Source organism: Jaculus jaculus, chromosome 3, assembly GCF_020740685.1.
Source record: "Jaculus jaculus isolate mJacJac1 chromosome 3, mJacJac1.mat.Y.cur, whole genome shotgun sequence".
NCBI classification, from domain to species: domain Eukaryota; kingdom Metazoa; phylum Chordata; class Mammalia; order Rodentia; family Dipodidae; genus Jaculus; species Jaculus jaculus.
In genome coordinates, this window is record NC_059104.1 from 166,079,542 (window position 1) to 166,104,288 (window position 24,747).

The window sequence follows — 24,747 nt, forward strand, 5'->3', positions numbered from 1 at the left end:
ACAGGTGGCACGGGCATCTGGAGTTTGTTTGCGCTGGCTGGAGGTCCTGGAGCACCCATTCTCCATCTGGCCCCTTTCCTAATAAATAAATTAAATGTTTTGTAAAGTAAGGATTGGAGGCTGGAGAGATGGCTCAGTGGTTAAGAACCAACATAAAGCAAGGTATAAAAAGTGGTGCATGTGTTGTGTGTAGTGGCTGGAGGCCCTGGCATGCTCCCTTTCTCTCTCTCTCTCTCTCTCTCTCTCTCTCTCTCTCTCTCTCTCTATTCCTCTCTCTCTGACACACACATACACACAAATAAAAACTATGGATTGAATAAACCAGTAAAACAGACTATCTAGGTGTGGTAGTTCACTTGGGAGGCAGAGGTAGGAGGATTGCTGTGAGTTCGAGGCCACCCTGAGACCTCAGAGTGAATTCCAACTCAGCCTGGGCTAGAGTGAGACCCTACCTCAAAAACCAAAACAAACAAAAAAATCTGCCTACTGCCAGTTGGGTTTCTAAGTGCAGAAATTTCTGCCTTCTAACTGTGCTCTACTCCCCAGTCAAAAATCAGCCTCCTACTTCCAGCATCAAGACTCAAATACTCCACACAGAGCCTCCAACGTGGACTATTAGAACCACAGTTGCACCCAGTTGCTTCCATCAAATTGCCCCCTCTCTGGGAATGTGTCGCCTCTAGTATTCCTGCCTTTGCTCTTGAATTTGTCTAACTACCCCCCCACACACATTTGTCCTTTAAAAATCTAGCTCCTTAAAGACTTCTCTGATTTTTATACCCAAGAGGTCCTTTGCCCCTTGTTTTCATCCGCCCATGATGCCATCATGAACAAAGACCTTGCTTTCCATTCTTTATGGTCTTAACTTGCAAGACTCTGCTTGACCAGAGCATACAAAATGAAGAGCAGAGGTTAAGTGTCAAACAATTGCTGTTTTCTAGATCAATCAATCCATCAATCCTGTGAGGTACGAAGGTAGAAAAGAGGGGAAGGAAGAGAGCCCACTGTCTCCACAAAGTGATCCTAGCGGATGACTGATGAAAAACTTTTACTTGTGAAGTTCAAAACCTAGAGAGACAGTGTATTTTAATAGAAATAGGATACCTGAGTTTTTCTCTTGAACACTGGACATCTTCTGTGTACCAAGTGCTAGTTGGATGGTTACTGGAAACACACAAAGATAAGCAGGAAAGATCCAAGAAGGTAATCTACAGAGATAAATAAAAGTTATTGAGGTGTAGGAAGCCTTCTATTTCTAAGCCATCTTAAAGCTCGTCCTCTAGCGTTTTCACGTTTGTGTATATTTGTGATAGATGTAATAATTATAACTACCTAAAACCTTTTCTTTTTAGTAAGTGTACAAAATAATGGGCATCTTCATGACAATTTCATACATGTATAACATCGTACTTTGCTTGTATTCATTCCCCATCCCCCTTCCACATTCCTCCTTACATTGATCCTTTTCCTCCTCACAAGTAGTCACCCTCTGTTTTCATGACCTATATATATAAATGTGGGTTCTAAACTGATCTTGACGACCCACACTTGTCATGCCAGCACTTGAGAGGCTGAGGCGGGAAGACTTCTGTAAGTGTTCGAGACCAGCTTGGGGGCTACAGTGAGATCCTGCTCAAAAAGATCAATCAGGACTAGAGGGATGGCTTAATGGTTAAGGCATTTGCTTGTAAAGCCAAAGGACCCAGGTTCAATTCCCCAGGACCCACGTAAGCCAGATGCACAAGGGGGTGAATGCATCTGGAGTTTCTTTGCAGTGGCTGGAGACATTGGCACACCCATTCTCTCTCTTTCTCTTCACTCTCTCTCTCTCTCTCTGTCAAATAAATAAATAAAAATAAAATATTTTTTAAAAAGGTCAATTAGAAGCTGGGCATAGGGACTCGTGCCTTTAATTCCAGCACTTGGGAGGCAGAGATAGGAGGATTGCCATGAGTTCAAGGCCACCCTGAGACTACATAGTGAATTCCAGGTCAGCCTAGGCTAGAGTAAGTGAGACCTTACCTTGAAAAACAAAAAAAAAAAGAAAAGAAAAAAAGAAGGTCCATCAATGTAGGTTCTGAATATGAGATAACACTCAAAAATTGTATTTTTTTTTCAAGGTAGGGTCTTGCTCTAGCCTAGACTTACCTGGGATTCACTATGTAGTCTCAGGGTGGCCTTGAACTTATTGCAGCCCTCCTACCTCTGCCTCCCCGAGTGCTGGGATTAAAGTCTCGCCACCACCCCTGGCTGTATTTCTTTTCTTAATATTTTATTTATTTCAGAGACAGAGATAGTGAGAATGGGTGTGCCAGGGCCTCCAGCCACTGCAAAAGAAATCCAGGTGTATGCGCCACCTTGTGCATCTAGCTTATGTGGGTACTGGGGAATCAAACCTGGGTCCTTAGCTTTGTAGGCAAGTGCCTTAACTGCTAATCCATCTCTCCAGCCCGAAATATTGTATCTTTTTTTTTTCCTTGTCTATATCCTCTCTTGTTTCCACCCTGCCCTGCCTTTACACCCTATTGCAGTTCCCTTCATGTTCTTGGGACAAACACCTACCAGAAGCAGCTTAAGGGAGGAAAGGGTTTGTTTCAGGATTACAGAATCCAGGAGAAATGCCATCAATGGCAAAAGAAGCTGGCTCACTTCAATACATTCACAGCAGAGAGAAAACACCAACAGCCAGGAAACAGGAACAGCCAGAGCTCAAACTGCTCAGAACACACCTTAGGACTGGGCTACAGATCCATTCCAGTAGCACCTCCTCCAGTAGGCTGCTGGAGATTTAAGGAAGTTTAACCTTAGTCAAAAGGCTATGGGGGGGCTGGAGAGATGGCTTAGTGGTTAAGGCCCATGCCTGTGAAGCCTAAGGACCCAGGTTCGATTCTCCAGGTCCCACTAAGCCAGATGCACATGGTAGGTAGCACGTGCATCTGGAGTCATTAATATTTGCAAGCAGAGAGACACAGAGAGAATGGGAGCATGAGAACCTCCAGCGACTGCAAACAAATATTCCACTTTGCATCTGACTTCATGTGGGTAATGGAGAATTACGCCTGGGTTGTTAGGCTTTTGTAGGCAAGTGCCTCAAGCACTGAGCCATCTCTCCAACCCCACATTTATTCATTCATCCATCTAGGCTGATTCCATCCTGGCTATTGTGACTAGTGCAGCAATAAGGATATGCCCAAGTATTTCTGTGGTTTGCTGACTTAGATCCTGTAGGGGTGTCTACCCAAGAATGATATGACTATAATAGCCAAAACTCTTGAAATTAAGAAAAAAAAATCTTCTCAATCTGAACACTTAGTATAAAGGTAGAGTAAGCAAAATAGTATAATACTAGTATAAATATAGGCATATAGATCAATGGAATTAATTTGAGAGTCCAGCAGTAAACGCTTTCCTTTTCTGGTCAGTAGATTTTTGACAAGGAGGCCAAGACAAGCCTATAAGGGAAAAACAGTCTTCAACAAATGGTGCTGGGACAAGGTACCCCCATGCAAAAGAATGAAATCAGACTCCTCTTGCCACAGTATTCAAAATTTAACTCAAATAGAGTGTAGGCCTAAATGCAAAATCTAGGACTTATAAAATTCTCAGAAGTTAACATATAAGCAAATATTTATAATCTTGTATTAGGAAATGGCTTCTTACATAAAACACCAAAAAAAAGAAAGTAATGAAAGAAGTTGGATTAAACTGAATTTCATAAAAATAAAAACTTTTTGATAAAAATGACATCAAGTAAGCAAAAAGACAGGCCACAGAATGGGTGAAAATAGTTACAAATTATGTATTTGTAAAAATTCATATCTAGACTATATAACTCAATATCACAACTCAATAATTCAATGACAACCCAGTTAAAAAACAGGCAAGGGCTGAGAACATAGCTCAATTGGTAGAGTATCTGCCTAGCATGTATGAAGCCCTAGGTTCAATCCCCAGAACCACAGTTTTAAAAACCCATGGTGGGGCTGGCGAGATGGCTTAGTGATTAAGGCACTTGCCTGCAAAGCCTAAGGACCCAAGTTTGATTCCCCAGTACCCATGTAAGCCAGATGCACAAGGTGGTGCATGTGTCTGGAGTTGGTTTGTAGTGGCTAGATGCCCTGGCATGCCCATTCCTTTCTTATCTTTCTCTCTGTTTCTTTTTCTCTCCAATAAAGAAATAATTAAAATAAAAAAAAATCATGGTGGCAAATGACTGTAGTTCCAACACTCAGGTTGTGGAGACAAGAGGATCAGGAAGACAAGGTCAGGCCATCATCAGCTACATAGAAAGTTAAAAGCTGCCGGGGCGTGGTGGCGCACACCTTTAATCCCAGCGCTCGGAAGGCAGAGGTAGGAGGATCTCTGTGAGTTCAAGGCCACCCTGAGACTACATAGTGAATTCCAGGTCAGCCTGGACTAGAGCGAGACCCTACCTCAAAAAACCAACTCCCCACCAAAGAAAAGAAAAGAAAGAAAATTAAAAGCTAGTCAGAGATACATGAGATTTAAAGCAAAAGGAATGAGCAAAAAGCTGGGATGTGGTGACTCAAAACTATAATTGCTTCCGTACGTTGGGACTGCGCCTGCTTGAACCCGGGTTCGATGCCACCCCCACCCTGGGCCCAAGTCAGCCACAGGGAGGATGCCGGACAATTTGGGATGAAGATGAATGGAAAGAATTTGAGCAAAAAGAGGTCGATTACAGAGGACTCCAGGTTCAAGCAATGCAAATAAGTGAAGAGGAAGATGATGATAATGAAAAGAGAGGAGATCCAGGAGATAACTGGGAAGAATGTGGAGGTAGTGGAGGTGTAGAAAAGTCTTCAGGTCCCTGGAATAAAACTGCCCCAGTACAGCGACACACAATTCCCGTCCCTGCAGTCCACTGCCAAGCATGTAGAAAGTCTGGACAGGTACTTAAAATGGATGCTACCTGGATTAAATGACCACATACGGCACATCTACATCTTATTTAGGGTCATGAATTTTTTAAAGTAAATAAAATGGGAATAAATGTAAATGTCAATTCTCCTACTGCTGCCTCCCATGTGTGGGGATTAAAGATCCTCTTAAAAAAAATAAAAGAAAATAAAATAGAAATAACATACCAAAAAATAGGGGGGAAAATCTTAAAAAATATATATTTATTTGACAGACTGAGTATGTGAGTGAACCAGGGCCTCTTGCCACTGCAAAGAACTTTAGATGCTTGTGCCGCTTTGCAAGCCTTGGCTTTACCTGGGTACTGAGTTGAAACAGGGCCATCTGGCTTTGCAAGAAAGTAGCTTTAACCACTGAGCAACCTCTCCAGCCTAAATTTTTTTTTTTATTAAAAAAGAAATAGGAAGAAAAAGTAAGAGTGCTGGAGAGATTGCTTAGTGGTTAAGGAGCTTGCCTGCAAAGCCTAAGGACTCATAGTCTACTTTCCCGGTCCCACATAAGCCAGATGCATAAGTGATGTACGTGTGCAAGGTTGCACATGTATACAAGGGGGAGGCACATGTGTCTGGACTTCAATTTCAGCAGCTGAAGGCCCTGGTGTGCCAACTCTCTCTCTCTTGCTTGCTCTCTCTCTCTCTCACTCTTGCTATCGCTCTCTCATTTAAAAAGAAAAGAGACCAGTCTGTTGGGCTTGCCTCAAAAAGGAAGAAAGAAAGAGAGAAAGATAGAAGGGAAGAAGAGAAAAGAAAGAAAAAGAAAGAAGAATGGCAAATGATCTAATCAGACATTTCTACCAAGACTTCAACGAAGACCGAAAAATGTCTGATACATACCCAGGAAGATGTTCAATAACATCAGCCACTACAAAAAACAAATCTAAGCCAAAATGACATGCTTCTTCACACACACCAGGATGGGGTGGCTAAGCTTTAAAAGCAACAGTAACAAGTGTTAGAAAGAAGGTAGGGCATTTGGAACCCTCACATCATGCTGGTATGTAAAATGGGGATCCGCTTTGCAAACACTTTTTCATATCCCCAAAATGCTAAGCAAAGTTATCATATGACCTGGCAAATTTACACTTAAATGTTTACCAGGAGAACTGGAGACATACGTCCACAAAACCTTATACAAGCATATTCAGGGCTGGAGAGATGGCTTCGTGGTTAAGGCACTTGCCTGCAAAGTCTAAGGACCCAGTTCGATTCCCCAGTACCCACATAAGCCAGATGCACATGGTGGTGCATGCATCTGGAGTTAATCTGCAGTGGCTGGAGGCCCTGGCATATCCAATCTCTCTCTCTCTCTTTCTCTCTCTCTCTCTCTCTCTCTCTCTCTGTCTCTGTTCTGTCTCTGCTCACAAATAAATTAATTTAAAAAAAGAATATTTGTGGGGCGGGTGGTGCACGCCTTTAATCCCAGCACTTGGGAGGCAGAGGTAGGAGGATCGCTGTGAGCTCGAGGCTACCCTGAGACTACATAGTGAATTTCAGGTCAGCCTGGACTAGAGTGAGACCCTACCTCAAAAAAAAACAAAATAAGTAAATAAAAATAAAAAGAATACTTATAGCAGCTTTATTTATAATAGGAGGTAGCTTTGGATGAGTTTTAGATGTAACGTCATAGTAAGTCAAGGCACATCTGTATTAATTTTTTTGTGTGTATGCATGTTCATTTGTGTGTGGATGTACATGCATGTGTGTGTGTGTGTGTGTGTGTGTTTGTGTGTGAGGGCTCGAGGGTGACGCTGGGTGTTGTCCTCAATAGCTCTTCCCTTTATTCACTCAGACATGGTCTCTCACTAGAACCCAGGGTTTGCTAATTCTATTAGTCTAGCTATCCAGCTTGCCTTAAGGACCCTCTATCTCGACATCCCAGAGTCCTGGGAGCACAGGTGGGTGGCCTTACCCACCAAGAATTTATTTTTATTTTTATTTATTTCTTTATTTTGGTTTTTCAGGATAGGGTCTCACGGTAGCCCAGGCTGACCTGGAATTCACTATGGAGTCTCAGGGTGGCCTCCAACTCACGGCGATCCTCCTACCTCTGCCTCCCGAGTGCTGGGATTAATGGTGTGTGCCACCATGCCCAGCACAGTGGGCATTTACATGGGTGCTGGGAATCTGAACTCAGGTCCTCCAGCTTAAGTGCTTTATCCACTTAGCCACTTCTCTAACACCTGTATTCCCATTTCAATTAACAAATAGGGGGCTGAAGAGATCGTTTAGTGGTTAATGTGCTTGCCTACAAAGCCAAAGGACCCAGGTTCTATACCCTAGGACCCATGTAAGCTAGACACACAAGGTGGTGCATGTGTCTGGAGTTCACATGCAGTGGCTGGAGGCCCTGGCGCACCCATTCTCTCTCTCTCTGTCACCTCTCTTGCTGCCTCTTTCTCTCAAATGAATAAATTTTTTTAAAAATAAAGAAAGAGCTGGACATGGTGGCACACGCCGTTAATCCCAGCACTTGGGAGGCAGAGGTAGGAGGATCGCCGTGAGTTCGAGGCCACCCTGAGACTCCATAGTGAATTCCAGGTCAGCCTGGGCTACTGTGAGACCCTACCTCAAAACAACAACAACAAAAATAGAAACCCAGCTTTAAAAGTTTTCAACCAAATCTTGTGTGTGTGTGCATGTGTATGTGCAGATACACATAACCTGTGTGCACAAATGCAGAGGCCAGAGGAGGACACTGAGTGTCCTTTGTCTCACTGAACCCGGAGCTCTCGCCATCTTTCAGCTAAACTAGCTGACTCGTGAGCCCCAGGGATCTTCTTGTCTCTGGCCCTTTCAGCACCGCGGTTACAGGTATGCACAGCCAAGCCCAGCTTTCTTTTCTATGGGTGCCCAGCATCACATTTAGTTCCCCATGCCACACAGCCAGTGTGCTTTCCCATGGAGCCATTTCCCCAGTAACAAGATTCTTACTGAAAAAAAAAAAATTAATACTTTCAAATTTTTTACTTAGTTACTTGTGTGAGGCAGATAGAGATTGGGTGCACCAGGGCCCTCAGCCACTGCAAACGATCTCCAGACACACGTGCCACCTTGTGCATCCAGCTTATGTGGGTCCTGGGGAATCGAACCTGAGTCCTTTGGCTTTGTAGGCAAGTGCCTTAACCACTAAGCCATCTCTCCAGCCCTGAAAACTTTTTTACTACTTCCCAAGAAGATGAAGAAATCCAAACCTTAACCCATTTGTTTTTCATATAAAACGTGTAATATTTCACAAGCACAGAAAACCAGGACACCAGATGTCTCAGATGGCCTTGGGTTAAGCGAGTTTAGGAGTCTCAAGGTATTTCTTTCCTTCTGGTTTGTCATCAGACATGCTGTCCATTGCACTACCAACCTGCATCGCTCCTCTTGGTCTTTTACAGCCGGGCATAGTCATGGCAGTCCCCCCCCCCAACACTTCTACAATACTTAAACAAACAGAAATCATTTGGGCTGGAGAGATGGCCTAGCAGTTAATGTGCCTGCCTATAAAGCCTAAGGACCCACGTTCGACTCTCCAGATCCCACGTAGGCCAGACACACAAAGGTGAGGCAAGCACAAGGTCTCACATGCCCACTAGGTGGCGCAAGCATATGGAATTCAATTGCAGTGGCTGAAGCCCTGGCATGCCAATTCTCTCCCTCTCTTCTCTGTCTCTCTTTCACTCTCTCTAAAAAAAAAAAAGTGAAATCATTTTACCAGCACCAGGAGATATAGGCAGTAAGATGGCAAGCTCAAGGCCAGCCTTGGCTACATATATATACAGACAATGTAAAAAAAAAAAAAAAAAAAAGCAAAACAGGCAGGCTCACTTTGCATGAGAATCAACAAGAATGAATGGAACATCTACTGCAGAGCAAGACTTAAGTTCAGAATAGAATAGCATAATTCCCATTTTTTAACCTAATAGCAGTTTAACTGACATAATGAAATACGACAAGACACACTAGCCAAATCATCTGGAAATTTCATTTTGTAACCTATATTTAACAGCCCCCTACGATGTGTCATGTGCTATTATTGTAGGAAATAGAAGTGGACAAAACAGATTTATCCCAAGAGTTAAAATGGATGTGACGAGCACAATGGCTAACGCATAATATGTGCTCTGTCCTTGACGCTGCTCTGAATATCCTTCAGGAGGATTTTGAAATCTAATGGTCATATGACTCACGCAAGACCTGTACATATGACAAAACGAACACAGTGAATTTGAAATTTTGCCCAAGGGCACCCAGATAATAAGGAGCTGAGCCAAGGCTGGGACCGTGTGGTGCCGGAGGCGGGATCATACCTCCTGGGCGGAGCTGGCCCTACAGGAGCTCAGAGCAAGAGGCGGACAGTAGGATGGGGGGGGGGTCCCCAAGACACACACTCTGCACTTGATGCATAGAAATGCGCCTCTTCCCACCTGCAGGGACAAAGTTATTAGTTGCCTGAAGAGTTTTAGGCAAGGGAGTGGGGGCTGGAGAGAAGGCTCAGCGTTAAAAGGTCCTTGCTTACAAAGCCTGACCGCCTGGGTTCCGTTCCCCAGTACCCACACCAGATGCACAAAGTGGTCCAAGTGTCTCTGGAGTTTGCTTGCAAGAGGCCCTGACATACCCATTTCCCTTCCCCCCACTCTCTCTCTCCTTGCAAATAAATAAATAAATAAAATAAAAATAAAACATTTTAAGCAAGGGAGTGGTGTGAATATGTTTGAGAAGGGAGGATAGCTTGAGTGAACTGGAAAAGACCCAATGATCTGGTGAGTAGATACGATAATAGGGAATGGTCACATTTCCAGATAATTATCAGGCAAAAATCAATAAGATTTGAGAGGAATTTGGCAGAAGGTTTGAGGGAGAAGGGCAACAGGGAGTCTACCCATTCCCAGTTGCTGGGAAGACCAGAAAATTAATCTGGCTGCGATGAGATTGTAGTCTGTGGAAACATGTGGCAGAGAGGCATTTCTGCCAAGAAAACAGCCTGCCAGGGCTTGAAAGGGCAAGAGAAAGGCAGAATGAGACGAAGTGGCTGAACTTGTGTGCAGAGACAGAGGACGAATATCAGCGTGGTGATAGACAGCTTGGGGCCTAGTCTGCTGAAAGGAAGACTTTGGTGTGCGGCCCAGGAAGAACATCAGTGTAAAACATGCAGTAAAATGTCCACACCGACGTGTTAGGCAAAATAGGTGTTTGTTTGTAGTGGGGCAGGATGGGAAGGAAAGGATCAGATAAATGAGGAGGCTGTGGCAATCTTGATAAAGGCTGGGCCAACCAGGTTCCATTGCAGCCCAGATCCTGGGAAAGCCCTTGCACCAGTCTTCTGGAAAGGATACCAGGGCTGGTTGATTTGGGAAAGACAGAAGAGAGCAAAGGTTTCCCAGGTCATCAAGTTGTGGTAAGAGACAAGGGATGTGCCGAGAGAGGCATCAGGATTAATATATGAAAGCAGTCCCAGTTAGCAGAAGGGTAGAACTCCTTCCTCTCCTGGGATACTTGCCACAGAGCGTGCCCGAGAAAAGCCCACTGTATACAAACCCTGGGAAGGCTGGTGCTATGTGAACGACCTGCAAAGGATCATGAGGCTTATGACCCAGTGCCCTTTCCCAACTCTCTAGCCCACTTCCATTCTTGAAAGTGCCTTTTTGTTTCTTAATACACTGTCTGTATTTATTAATAACCCTGTGCTCCTGATGCAAGTCTTTGGCCTGAGACACAAGAACCTGAAAACCTCAGTGGGTGCCCTCTGAACTCAGATCTACACCTGTAACGTCCTGAACCCAAAACACGCCACCTTTGGAGCCAAGTCAGCACATATGACCAGAGTCAATAACCTTTAATTATGTACCTGGAAAGTGATTATAAAATAAACTTCATGGAGTTGAATATACACTAAATAACCCTGAATGGATTGGTTTTTTTTTTTATAAAAAGTATATTTTTATTTGGGCTGGAGAGATTGCTTAGTGGTTAAGGCGCTTTCCTGCAAAGCCTAAGGACCCATGTTCAACTCTCTAGATCCCACCTAAGCCAGATGTGCAAAAGTGAGGCAAGTGCAAGGTCACACATGCCCACTAGGTGGTGCAAGCATCTGGAGTTCGATTGCAGTGCCTGCAAAGCCAAAGGACCCAGGTTCTATTCTCCAGGACTCGTGTAAGCCAGGTACACAAGGTGGCTCATGCTTCTGGAGTTTGTTTGCAATGGCTGGAGGCCCTGGCCTGCCCATCTTCTCTCTCTCTCAAGTAAATAAATAAAAATAGGGCTGGAGAGATGGCTTAGTGGTTAAGCACTTGCCTGTGAAGCCTAAGGACCCCAGTTCTAGGCTTGATTCCCCAGGACCCATGTTAGCCAAATGCACAAGGGGGCGCACATGGCTGGAGTTCATTTGCAGTGGTTGGAGGCCCCGGAGCACCCATTCTCTCTCTCTCTCTCCCTCTTTCTCTGTCTGTCACTCTCAAATAAATAAAAAAAAACATAAAAATAAAATACTTTTTAAAATATTAAAAAAAATCATCTTACATCTCTTACCAGAAAGCAAAGCTACTTATTGGCAAGCTGATGAGGCCTGTCTGTAGAAGCAGGGAGCTTTGTTCTTTCTTTTCTTCAAGTAAAACTCTGCTTGCTTCCTCTTCCTCAACTTTCCTCTCTTGTCATGCATCACAACCAAGCGACAATGAACTCAACCCCCAAAACCAGTAGCACTAGGGCCTTCATCCTCATGGTCATCAATGGCTGTTTCTTGTCCAAGTATCTCAACTACATTTAGGCAGGAAGAAGAAAAAGGGCAAAGGCAAAAGGGAAATGCTAGCTGGGTCTGTTCTTTGTTCAATAACCTTCAACCTTTGCAGCATTTACACTCAGTGATTTATACCCGTTTAGATCTCTTTGGTTGGAAACAACCATGGTGGGGGTGGGGGTGGGGTCTCAGGAGCAATCACAGAGAGTCTAGGGACATGGGCAAAAGTGTAGGAAAGAGGACATTTCAGCTGGGCTTGTCCCTGTCCCAAACAAAATTAACTTCTGTTAGGAAAGAAGTCTCCTTTAGACCTGCATTTCCAACTAGCTTCTCAACTGTTAGACTTGGATGTTTCACAAGGATCTCAAAATCAGTATGTTCTGACATGATCTTATTTTCCTTCCACACTGGTTTCTCTTCCAGTGGTTTCTTTACCTTGGTAAAATCCAGAACCACTTGACCCAGCTTGCTAAAGCAAAGGCTTGACTGCCTGTCCCCCACCACATCCAAGCAGCGATCACCTCTCATAGATTCCTCTCTCTGCCCATTCACCTTCTCTCTCAGCCTTGCCTGTGCTCCGACAGCCCTGAGGAATGGCTTGTCCTGTCCCTTCTCACAACCTCTTCTGTGGGTTCTGATGGTGGCTGTCAGGGGAATTGTCCTTAAACTCAAAACCATCAATATCCCCCTAGAAATAAATAACTTGCAGTTTCCCACTCCCTGTAAGACAAAGACCAAACTCTTTGACATGACGTGACCAACAAGGTTCTTTGTGACCTGGTCCCTACCCACCTCTTAGGTCTTGTTGCCACATTCCTAAAATACTTTCTCTTCCCTAGAGGAACCTCTTGTCTCCTCTTGTTCCTGGGCGTTTGTAAACATCGCCCCTTCATCTCAAATATCCCCTTTTCTTTCTGCACCCTGCTCCCCATTCTGAATTTAACCAAGTTTCCTCTGGAAACTTCCTAAATTGCAACTTTGTGCTCTGCCCTGTAATCATCTGCTCACCGTGTCCCTTTGCTAGCAGATCAGTGGCACTTGAACTTCATATCACAATGGTGCCTTGTACTGCTCCCCTGTGAACTCCAAGAAGTCCCCCCAGGAGTCTATATGTTGAGGAGACAGTGTGGGTCATTGTGGGGCAGATGATCCAGGCACCACATCTTGAGGAGCACTGAAGAAACTGCCCTTACTGCCTGCCTAACACAGGACAGTCACAAAGTGAGCCATCTGTCTACCTCTGGGGTGGTTAAGTTCTGTTGTTAACTTGCTCCGATTAGGAATCAAGAGACATGCCTTTGGGTAGGTCGATGAGGTTATTTCGAGGAAGAGTAGGTGTCTCTTATAGTGATGGACTGACTATGTATAAAGACGCTCGAAGAGCATCTAGTCCCCTTTCCCCTGGCTGCCTCTGCTGGTGAGTGCTTTTTGCCTGGCTGCCCTCCTGAGTTATTCATTCTTCATGACTCATACTGACACCTACCCTGTTTTCACCATCCCTCATGGACACTGGAACCCAGTTTCATCCCCCTCCAGGGATCCTCCGGGCCTTCAGCTCTAGACAGGGATTGCTGAGCCATCCGGCCTTGTGGACCAGGTTCCTCGATGCTCAAGCCTACAGACAGCTATAGACTTCTCAGCCTGAATCCTGTAAACCAATCAAATAAACCCCTTTATAATATAAGGTCATTCTATAGGTTCTGTCTGTTTCTCTAGAAAATCCCAAAGAATACAACCTCTAACCCTTTTTACCTTCCTCCCTTCTGCGTTGTTTCATCTCCATAAAGATCACTAGTTAGGGGGCTGGAGAGATGGCTTAGCGGTTAAGGTGCTTGCCTGCAAAGCCAAAGGACCCAGGTTCGACTCCCCAGGACCCACGTTAGCCAGATGCACAAGGGGGTGCGTGCATCTGGAGTTTGCTTGCAGTGGCTGGAGGCCCTGGCGCGCCCATTCTCTTTCTTTCTATCTGCCTATTTCTGTATATCTCACTCTCTCAAATAAATAAAAATAAACAAAAAAGATTACTAGTTAGAAGGGACCATATTTTGATGTCAGATAACTCAATTGATTAGTCAATCAATCGGTCCCTTTCAATGATTCTGTATGATTAAGTCCAAACTCCCTGGTAGACAGACCTGGGGTTTAAATCCAGCAGCGCCTCTCGTTATCTCTGACACTTTGAACAATTTGTTTCAACTATATACTTGTAGTCAGCTCCATGTTGCTGGGACGAATATCCACCTAGGCAGGGTTTATGGGAGGAAGAGGTTTTCTTCAGCTTACAAAGTCAGGGAAAGTTCCATCAGTGGTGGAGGAAGCTGGCTCCCTTTCACAGATCCAAGTAGAGACACCACCAACAGCCTGGACCAGAAGCACGCAGGACACGCCAGAGCTCAAACTGCTCTTTCCTCACCTTTGAGACAGAATCCAGATCTACCCCCTAACATACCTTAAGGCTGGACTCCAGGATGCACCCCCAGTGACCACTCCTCCAGTAGAAAACCAAGTTACAAGTTTAACTTTTTTCTTTTCTTTTCTTTTCTTTTTGAGAGAGAGAGAGAGAGAGAAAGAGGGAGGAGGGGGAGAGAGAGAGAATGAGAGAGAATGGGCCCATCAGGGCCTTCAGCCACTGTGAATGAGCTCCAGGTGTGTGCGCCCCCTTGTGGCACATGTGTAACATTGCGTGCTTGCATCACTGGCTACCAGGGACCTGGAGATTAGAACATGAGCTCTTAGGCTTCTCAGGTAAGTGCCTTAACCAATAAGCCATCTCTCCAGCCTTTTGTTTGTGTTTTGTGTTTTGGTTTTTTGGTGTTTTGAGGTAGGATCTCACTCTGGCCCTGGCTGACCTGGAATTCACTACATAGTCTCAGGGTGGCCTCGAATCACAGCGATCCTCCTACCTCTGCCTCCCGAGTGCTGGGATTAAAGGCATGCACAGCCATACCTGTTTTTTTTTTTTTTAATTTTTATCTTTAAATTAAGTAGAAACCTTGTATGGGCACGTCATATGCTGGTACTATCATTTCCCTCTTCCCTGCCCCCTTCCGGTTGTGGGCCCTCTTTAGTGAGATTGCTGGTCTTCGCCATGGGGTTGTGGGTTATGAGCTGTGAGGGCAGTGGCTAGTCTTGGTGGGAAGGGCAATACCTCAGGATCTTCCCTCCCACCCTGTGGCTCTTACAGTCTGAGAATTCCCTGAGCTGTGGTGGGCGTGCTTTAAGTCCACTTTAGTGTTGTGCTCTCAGCAGCTTCTGGATTTCTACTTTGGTACTTTGTTGTTGTTGTTTATTTTTATTTATGTATTTGAGAGCGACAGACAGAGAAAGAGGCAGATGGAAAATGGGCGTGCCAGGGCCTCCAGCCCCTGCAAACGAACTCCAGACGCATGTGCCCCCTTGTGCATCTGGCTAACCTGGGTCCTGGGGAATCGAGCCTCGAACCAGGGTCCTTAGGCTTCACAGGCAAGCGCTTAACCGTTAAGCCATCTCTCCAGCCCAACTTTGGTACATTTTAAGTATCCTCAGTGTCTGTCCCCATCACCCTGGTGCACGTTGTCAGCCTCACCATGGAAGCAGAACTCTTACTCATCAATTCCTCTGGGGTTTCACCCGGGCGCTGGCTGGCTAGTGGTTCATCTCCTGCCCGGGAGTCAGCTAGCTCTTCTTGTCTTGTTGAAAGATTTTTGATTGTCCTCAGCTTTCGCTGTCTTCTGGAAAAACAAAACAAAACATAAAAAACCAGATTCTTCAGTAGAGAGTGAGTTCAGCCTAGGTTAAAGGGATAAACATTGCTAATTTAGAGAGATCTTAATAGGTGTAAATTCTCTTTTGCCCACAAACTAGTGGGAGCTTCTCTTTAGAGGACCATAATCTTGGTCTCCATAGAATTCTAACTTGGTTCCCAGTGCCAACTATTGCTTCCTTTCCACTGAGCTGATCTCTTAGCCAATCAGAAAGCTGTTGGTTACTCTCCTAGGACAAGTTTAATCTTAAGAAGACACCTGAGTCTGTCACATTCAGACCACCCCAATACTTCTTAGGTCTCTTGCCTGGAAAATTACACTATTTGTCACCTTTTTAAGGTTGCTAGTAGGAGTAAATATGATAAATGTAAAGGCCTGGAGATAATGCTTGAATCAATTGCGAGACCTCACCAGAAGGGTGCATAGGAAAGATTGTCCGTGACAGTGGGAAACAAGCTGGAGGAGTTCTTTTCAGAGGTCCTTACTCAGGGGAAGGCAAGATTCTTGGCTTAACTACTGAAAAGAATTCCAGGGGCTGGAGAGATGGCTTAGCGGTTAAGCGCTTGCCTGTGAAGCCTAAGGACCCCGGTTCGAGGCTCGCTTCCCCAGGTCCCACATTAGCCAGATGCACAAGGGGGCACACACGTCTGGAGTTCATTTGCAGAGGCTGGAAGCCCTGGCGCGCCCATTCTCTCTCTCTCCCTCTATCTGTCTTTCTCTCTGTGTCTGTCACTTTCAAATAAATAAATAAATAATTAAAAAAAAAAAAGAATTTCAGGCTGAGCCATTGTGAAATAAAGTTGGATTTTAACATAGATTTCAGCAGGGAGGTGAGTGGTGAGTTGATAGAAAAAAAAAGAGGCCCTCAGGAAAAGAATAGGACACACCCAGGTGTGGGCAGGGGGCTTCTCAAGAGGGAATTCTGCTCAGGTGTCTTAGCAGTAGCTGCATATATGATAGAATTACAGTGTTCAGAGCGTTTCTAAGGAACCATTTTTTTCTCCTTTTCCTTTTTGGATAAATGAGTTTATGGGCTGCTTCAGATAGGATTGCAATCTGATAAGGTAAAGCCACGGGACACAAGGGTGCACAAGTGGTTGAGACATGTTTTACTGTAAGTGTTGATCCTTGTGAGATTTCTAGAAAAAAAATAACAGGCTCTTAGTTGGAAGAGGAAAAAGCCTATACTCAAAGGTCATATACACCTAGGCCTTACACATGGTTCATCACTACCTTAACATTCTTATTTGAAGCATCTCTATTTAAAAGAAATATTGTTTCCATGTGAGCAAGTTCTGAGACAAATTTTGTTAATTGTACTGGAATAATTATTCTTCTCCTTCTTCTTCTTCCTCTTCTTCTTCTTCTTCTTCTTCTTCTTCTTCTTCTTCTCCTTCTTTTTTCTTTTTTTTTCTTCTTCTTCTTTTTTTCTTTGAGGTAGAGTCTCACTCTAGCCCAGGCTGACCTGAAGTTCACTATGGAGTCTCAAGGTGGCCTCGAACTCATGGCGATCCTCCTACCTCTGCCTCCTGAGCGCTGGGATTAAAGGCGTGCACCACCACACCCGGCAATGTACTGGAATTCTTGACTCTCAGTAGGCAAAAGATTCCAACAGTTTCTGGTGTGAGGGACCCTTTTCCCTTCCCATGTTCTTCTTAATTTTTCCTGTCTTTTTATCCTGCCTCAATAAGAAGTTTGGAATTGACTTAGAAAGGAACTTTAAAAAAACTTTTTTGTTTTGGGGGGGGTTTGTTTTTGGCTTTTTTCAAGGTAGGGTCTCACTGTAGCCCAGGCTGACCTGGAATTCACTAGGGAATCTCAGGGTGGCCTCAAACTCATGGCGATCCTCCTACCTCTGCCTCCCGAGTGCTGGGATTAAAGGCGTGTGCCACCACGCCCGGTTTAAAAAGCTTTCTTAAAAGTAAATGATGGTTGGCAACCAGATAGGACAATACGAACGTCCTTCACACACTACTAGTGGCAATGTAAATTTCTAGGAAATCAAATGTCTGGCTGATGTGAAGATGTGCGTAACATGTTATTCAACAAATACACTTTTAGGGATATAGCTCTGAAAGTCCTCATGCCTGAGCCGGCCGTGGTGGCGCACGCCTTTAATCCCAGCACATGGGAGGCAGAGGTGGGAAGAGCGCCGTGAGTTCGAGGCCACCCTGAGACTCCATACTGCATTCCAGGTCAGCCTGGGCTACAGTGAGACCCTACCTCGAAAAACAAACAAAAAAAAAAAACACACAAAAAAAAGTCCTCATGCCTATGTGTTAAGGGACACGTACAAAATGTCAACTACATGACTTTTGTCATTTTAGAATTAATTTATTTGCACGTGTGTGTGTGTGTGTGTGTGCATGAGCAAGGCTTCTTGTCACTGCAAGCCAATACTACACTCTTATACTCCTTTTTGCATGAAGCTTACACGAGTGGCTGGGAAATTAAACCTAGGCCATTAGGCTTTGCAAGTAAGTGCCTTTAACCACAACAATACCTGCTATTGTTTCTTGAGACAGGAACTCATGTAGCCCAGGACGGCTTCAGATTAACCGTGCAGCCACGGACGGCCATGAGCTCTCCGTCTCCCTGCCTCCTCCTCCCAAGTGCCAAGACTACAGGTATGTGGGTCATGCCATGCTCTACACGACTGTGAAGCAGAAAGACGTTTAAATGTACTGCAGTGTAACTACAAAATGCAGTAACATACAACAGTTTTAATGGATGCATCTCAAGTGCCATGAGATAAAAAGAAAAGGAAGCTGCAGAAAAGGCAGAAGATACCTTTCATATGAAGTTTAAAGCATGCAAAGCAAGCCCCTATTGTGTGATGACATCCATGCATACTGTGTAAAAACACATATAGGCTGGGCGTGGTGGCGCACGCCTTTAATCCTAGCACTCGGGAGGCAGAGGTAGGATCGCCGAGAGTTCGAGGCTACCCTGAGATTACACAGTGAATTCCAGGTCAGCCTGGGCTAGAGTGAAACCCTACCTTGAAAATAAATAAAACAAAACACCCCATATATACGTGTGTGTGTGTGTGTGTGTGTGTGTGTGTGTGTGTGCGTGCGTGCGTGTCTGGAGAGGTGGCTTAGTGGTTAAGCACTTGCCTGTGAAGCCTAAGGACCCCGGTTCGAGGCTTGATTTCCCCAGGACCCATGTTAGCCACATGCACAAGGGGGCTCATGCATCTGGATTTCTTTTGAAGTGGCTGGAGGCTCTGGCGTGCCCATTCTCTCTTTCTACCTTTATGCCTCTTTCTCTCTCTGTCTGTTGCTCTCAAAAACAAAAAAAATTAAAAAATAAAAACACACAGAAAGAGCTGGACATGGTGGCGCACACCTTTAATCCCAGCACCTGGGAGGCAGAGGTAGGAGAATATCTGTGAGTTTGAGGCAACCCTGAGACGACATTGTGAATTCCAGGTCAACCTGGGCTAGAGCGAGACCAAACTTTGAACCCACCCCTGCAAAAAAAAAAAAAAAAAAAAAGCCCACACAAAGGTTGCAGTACCACATAAACTCCAATACTGTATGGCAGTGACATAGAGAGAAAAGAGACTAGAATTAGGAAGAATTCCTCAGAAAACATGCATACGTTTTGTATCTTTTTTCTATATGTGTGTGATATGTATGTATGATATATGCATGTGTACGTTTGGATGCAATGTACACACACGTGGGGGCCAGAGGAGATGGTCAGGTGCCTCCTCTATTGTTTTTCCACTCAATTTCCTTGAGATGGAGTCCCTCACTGCACATGGAGCTGCCAGCTTTTGTGTGGTTATCGAGGTAGGGTCTCACTCTAGCCTAAGCTGGCCTTGAACTCTAAGTGAGCCTCCTACCTCAGCCCCCTGGGTGCTGGGATTAAGGGTGTGAGCCACCATACCTGGGACCTTCCTTCCTTCTTTCCTTCCTTTCTTCTTTCTCCCTCCCTCCCTCCCTCTCTCTCTCTCTGTATCTTCCTTCCTTCCTTCCTTCCTTCCTTCCTTCCTTCCTTCCTTCCTTCCTTCCTTTCTTTCTTTCTTTCCTTCTTTCTTTCTTTCTTTCTTTCTTTCTTTCTTTCTTTCTTTCTTTCTTTCTTTCTTTCTTTCTTTCCTTCTTCCTTCCTTTCTTTCTTTCTTTCTTTCTTTCTTTCTTTCTTTCTTTCTTTCTTTCTTTCTTTCTCTCTCTCTCTCTCTTTCTCCCTCTCTCTCCTTCCTTCTTTTTTTGTTTTCCTTTCTTTCTTTCTTTCTTTCTTTCTTTCTTTCTTTCTTTCTTTCTTTCTTTCTTTCTTTCTTTCTTTCTCTCTCTCTCTCTCTCTCTCTCCCCCCCCCCACCCCTCTCCTTTGCAAGCCCAACAGGCTGGCCTTTTTGATGAGAGAGAGAGAGAATTGGCACACCAGGACTTCCAGCTACTATAATCAAACACCAGATGCATATGCCTCCTTGGGCACATGTGTGACATTGTGTGATTGTCACTGTACGTTTGGCTTACAGAGGACTTAGAGAATCAGACATGAGTCCTTAGGCTTCACAGGCAAGCACCTTAACCGCTAGGCCATCTCTCCAGCCCATGGATTTTTAAATTTTTATTTGTACTTTTGACAAGGAATGATTTATGAGATGGAAGATAGGCCTAATAAAATTCCCATCAGCACAGTGGTGGATGCCTGTAATCCCAGCACTCAGGAGGCTGACAGGAGGGTGAAGAGCTCAAGGCTAGCCTGGGTTGCATAGCAAGACCCTGCCTTAAAAAACAAAACCACAGGGCTGGAGAGATAGCTTAGCGGTTAAGCGCTTGCCTGTGAAGCCTAAGGACCCCGGTTCGAGGCTCGGTTCCCCAGGTCCCACGTTAGCCAGATGCACAAGAGGGCGCACGCGTCTGGAGTTCGTTTGCAGAGGCTGGAAGCCCTGGCGCGCCCATTCTCTCTCTCTCTCCCTCTATCTGTCTTTCTCTCTGTGTCTGTCGCTCTCAAATAGATAAATAAATAATTAAAAAAACAAAAAACAAAAAAAACCCACAGTTTCTTTGAAGGCGATTTGGATTTTAAGAAATCACCAGTCCCTTTGTAACTGGGTAACTGGGGAGCAAGGTTCCGTATAGGAGAATGGCTCAGAGTATGCTCCAGAAGAAGCAAGCCTTGGGTTAGGGGAGATGTCTCAAGTAGCTAAAGAGCTTGCCACCCAAATGGGAGTACCCTTTAGGAAGCTAAAATTAAGGACATCCCTGAAGGAGCTCTGCAGAGCAAGATGCCCAATGACAGAACTCAGAGGGATGAGACAGAGGGTAGGGCTTACCTCATGTGGGGCAGAAGTACTTTGCCCAGTATTTTAAACCAAATCAGCAAACTGAAATTAATCCAGGAACTGCCTGGAACATGTCTGGGGTGAGGACTGATCTTTTCAGTAAATATTCGTCACTCACGTTTTACAAAGCCATGATCTGGGTCCAGAGAGATAAAAAGAGATAAAACATGGGATAGAAGGGTGCTCTGCATCCTCCTGGACAGGTGGCCTGGAACTGTTGTGGATGAAAGAGGCAGACCCCTCCTAGATGATGTGGACCCCTCTTCCACAAGGGCAGGGCACTGAGTCAGAGCTGTGGGTGAGCAGAGGGGAGTGAGGGGGAAGGCCAAACCATCAGGTGGGAGATTAAGGTCCAGAGCTTCATTTTAACTCAGTGGCTTAGCAGTTAAGGCTCTTCCCTACAAAGCCGAAGGACCCAGGTTCAATTCCCCAAGACCCACATAAGCCATATGCACAAGGTGGCACATGCGTCTGGAGTTCCCCTGTAGTGGCTGGAGGCCCTGGTGTGCCCATTCTCTCTATATATCTGCCTCTCTCTCTCTTTCTCTCTCTCTCTCTCAAATATATAAACAAAAACATGGACTTTACTGGGATTTGGAGATCCAGAGGAAGGGGGCAAAGAGGAATGAAGTTGGATACTGGGCTGTTGTGAGAGAGAAAATGGATTGGAGGGACAGGAATTGTTCTGAGGGGAGCTCTTTGCTTAGGATTTGAGTCAGTGTATGGCTTCCTCATAACAGACCATTTGAGGACATGAGGTGACTCAGTAATTCTTGTCATATCTTCATTCATCTGTTCAGTTGTCTCCATCCAAACCTCAATGACTTCATCTGCAAAACAAGGCTGACTAGACATATGTAGACCTGCTGGGTCAAAATACCTGACCCGAGGCAACTTAGGGAAGAAGAGGATTTATTTCCGCTTACAGTTCTGGAGGGTGGAGTTGGTTTTGGCCGGAAAGGCATGGTAGGAGGAGGAAGTCGGCTCACGTCATCACATCAGCAGGGATGAGAATGAATGTTGGTGCTCAGCTGGTTTTCTCTTTATTTTAAATTATTTTGATTTATTTATTTTAGAGAGAGAAAGAGAGGGAGGGAGAAGGAGGGAGGGAGGGAGAGAGAATGGGCATGCCGGGGCCTCCAGCCACTGCAAACGAACTCCAGATGTGTGCGTCCCCTTGTGCATCTGGCTAATGTGGGTCCTGGGGTGGGGGTCAAACTTGGGTCCTTTGGCTTTGCAAGCAAGCACCTTAACTGCTAAGCCATCTCTCCAGCTCTGCTTTTCTCTTTATACAGCCCGGGTCCACTGGCTCAAGGAATTGCCACCTACCATTAGAGTGGGTCTCCTTGCCTCAACCTAAAATCCCTCACAAACATACCAAGAGTTTTCTATGGTGATTCTGAATCCTGTCAAGTCAACAGCCAGAGATTAACCATCACAACGTGCTTCTTCTGGTTGCTGTCAGGATAATTCAATTTACACCATAGCACATGGGTCCCAAAAGGCATACATAAGAATGGTCTAAAGGCAGATGAGGTCATGCATGCCTTTAATCCCAACACTCACAAGGCTGAGGTGGGAGCATGTTCATTAGTTTGAGGCCAGCCTGGCCTCTAGAGTGAGTTCCACGTCAATCTGGGCTAAAGTGAGACTCTGTCTCACACACACACACACACACATAAACTAAGGATTGGTGAGGTGGCTTAGCAATGAAGGTTCTTGCCTGTGAAGCCTAAGGACCCATGTTTGATCTCTCTCCAGATCCCATGTAGGCCAGATGCACAAAGGTGACACCAGAACAAGGTCACACAGGCGCACTAGGTGGCACAAGTGTCTGGAGTTCAATTTCAGTGGCTGAGCCCCTGCGCGCCACTTCCCACTCTCTCTCTCTCTAAAAAAAGGATTTTTTTTTTAAAGAATGTTTCAAATCTTGCTGTATGTAATGCAGAAACACTGGAACTATCTTAAGTGCCTCTCAACTCAATGGATAAAGTATAATGTATTCATGAAACTGATCACTAGATAGCTAAGTACATGGATGAAAACTCCATCTCAGAAACATAATGCTGAATTTTTTTTTAGAAAGCAAAACTTCAAAAGTACCCTTTGAGCCGGGCGTGGCGGCGCACGCCTTTAATCCCAGCACTCGGGAGGCAGCGGTAGGAGGATCGCCGAGAGTTCGAGGCCACCCTGAGACTCCATAGTGAATTCCAGGTCAGCCTGGGCTAGAGTGAAACCTTACCTTGAAAAACCAAAAAAAAAAAAAAAAAAAAAAACAGTACCCTTTGAGAAACACAAATATGTGATAAGACTATAAAATGGAGTGGGGGAACAAATCCCAGAATATTCCAACGTGTAGTTGTCCGTGGGGTGAGAAAAAAGGTAATAAGATGTAATAAGTCAGGCTGAGGAGGCTTCAGAGAGAATGATAATGGTCATTTTTGTCACTGTTGTTTCAAAACAGATTTCAGAAGAGCTGGAGAGATAGGTCAGCAGTTAAAGGCACTTACTTTCAAAGCCTGCTGGCCCAGATTCTATTTCCCAGTTCTAATGGAAAGCCAGATGCACAAAGTGGTACATGTGTCTGGAGTTCAGTTGCACAGGCAAGAGGCTCTGGTGCACCCAGGTGAGTGTTCTCTCTCTCTCTCTCTCTCTCTCTCTCTCTCTCTCCCCCTCTTTCTCAAATAATAAAGTAATTAAACAGATTTCACTATCAGCCCAGATTGGCTTCCAACTCCCTATGAGCCCAGGCTGGCTTGAAACTCACAATTAATTCTCTTGCCTCAGTCACCAAGTTCTTACTAGGATTATAGGCATGTACTATCAAGGCCTGGCTGGTATTGTTTATTTTGAAAAGGATTTATTTTATTTTATTATTTGAGAGAGAAAGAGAGGGGGAGAGAGAATGGGTGCCAAGGCCTGTAGCTACTGTAAATGAACTCCAGATGCATGCACTACCTTATGCATCTGGCTTTACGTGGGTACTGGGGAATCAAACCTGGGTCCTTTGGCTGTACAATGTAAGTGTCTTAATTGTGGAGCCATCTCTCTAGCCCTGCTATTGTTTATTTAAAAAAATAATTTAGATGCATGAATTTTGTTGTAGCATATTCTTTATATTTTATAGATATTTGAAGAATGTCTTACTTGTATTAATACAAACAATTAAACATACATCCCACTCTCAAACTCAACATTTGGTCCTATGGGGTCCCATGGATCCCATATGGTAAATTGAGAAGTTATTTCTCTTCAGGGTCCACCTACCCTGGCCACTGCATGATGTTTATCTGCAAGGCGTGCATGGCATTCAGAGTATATAAATCCAGATGTCATTAAAAACTTTAAAAAGAAGCCTAATCTTTACAAGGTCAGGTGGTCTCAAGCCTTCCTGCAAGCAATTAGTAAAGAGTCAACAATAGAAAACTCTTTTGAATTTTAAAAACACAGAAATAAACCTGTCAAAGACCAAGGAGAACTATGGAATAAAACTATTGGTAGAATGAAGCGATCCAAGGAGATCAAACAGAAATGCCAAGCTAAATTTATAATTAGCAGACTGAGGAAAAATAAACAGCCACGGAAAGTGCAGGACATCAAAGCAGTCAGGCAAAACATCCATCTTATCTGGGCCCCTTATGCAAGCAAAGGAAAGTGTGAGAAGGACAAACGGATCAGCAGTTACAATCAGATATGGACATGGAGAGCATTTCTTAAAAATATCTCTTTGAGGGCTGGAGAGGTTGAGGTTAAGGCATTTGCCTGCAAAGCCAAAGTATTCCCGTTCGATTCTCCAGGACCCATGTAAGCCAGATGCAGAAGGGGGCACATGCATCTGGAGTTTGCAGTGGCTGGATGCCCTGGCACGCCCATTCTCTCTCTCTCTCTCTTTGCTTCTTTCTCCCTCTCAAATAAAAAAAAAAATATGTTTTTTTTTTTTAAATACCTCTATGAGCCGGGCGTGGTGGCACATGCCTTTAATCCCAGCACTCGGGAGGCAGAGGTAGGAAGATCACAGTGAGTACGAGGCCACCCCGTGAATACAG

The 24,747-nt window shown here is 44.7% G+C and overlaps 2 pseudogenes; both read left to right on the forward strand.

Annotated features, from left to right (window-relative positions):
• Positions 1-4,724: 4,724 nt before the first annotated feature.
• On the forward strand, positions 4,725-4,998 carry LOC101611099 (annotated as a pseudogene).
• A 6,600-nt stretch (positions 4,999-11,598) lies between these two features.
• On the forward strand, positions 11,599-24,418 carry LOC101611386 (annotated as a pseudogene).
• Positions 24,419-24,747: the final 329 nt, after the last annotated feature.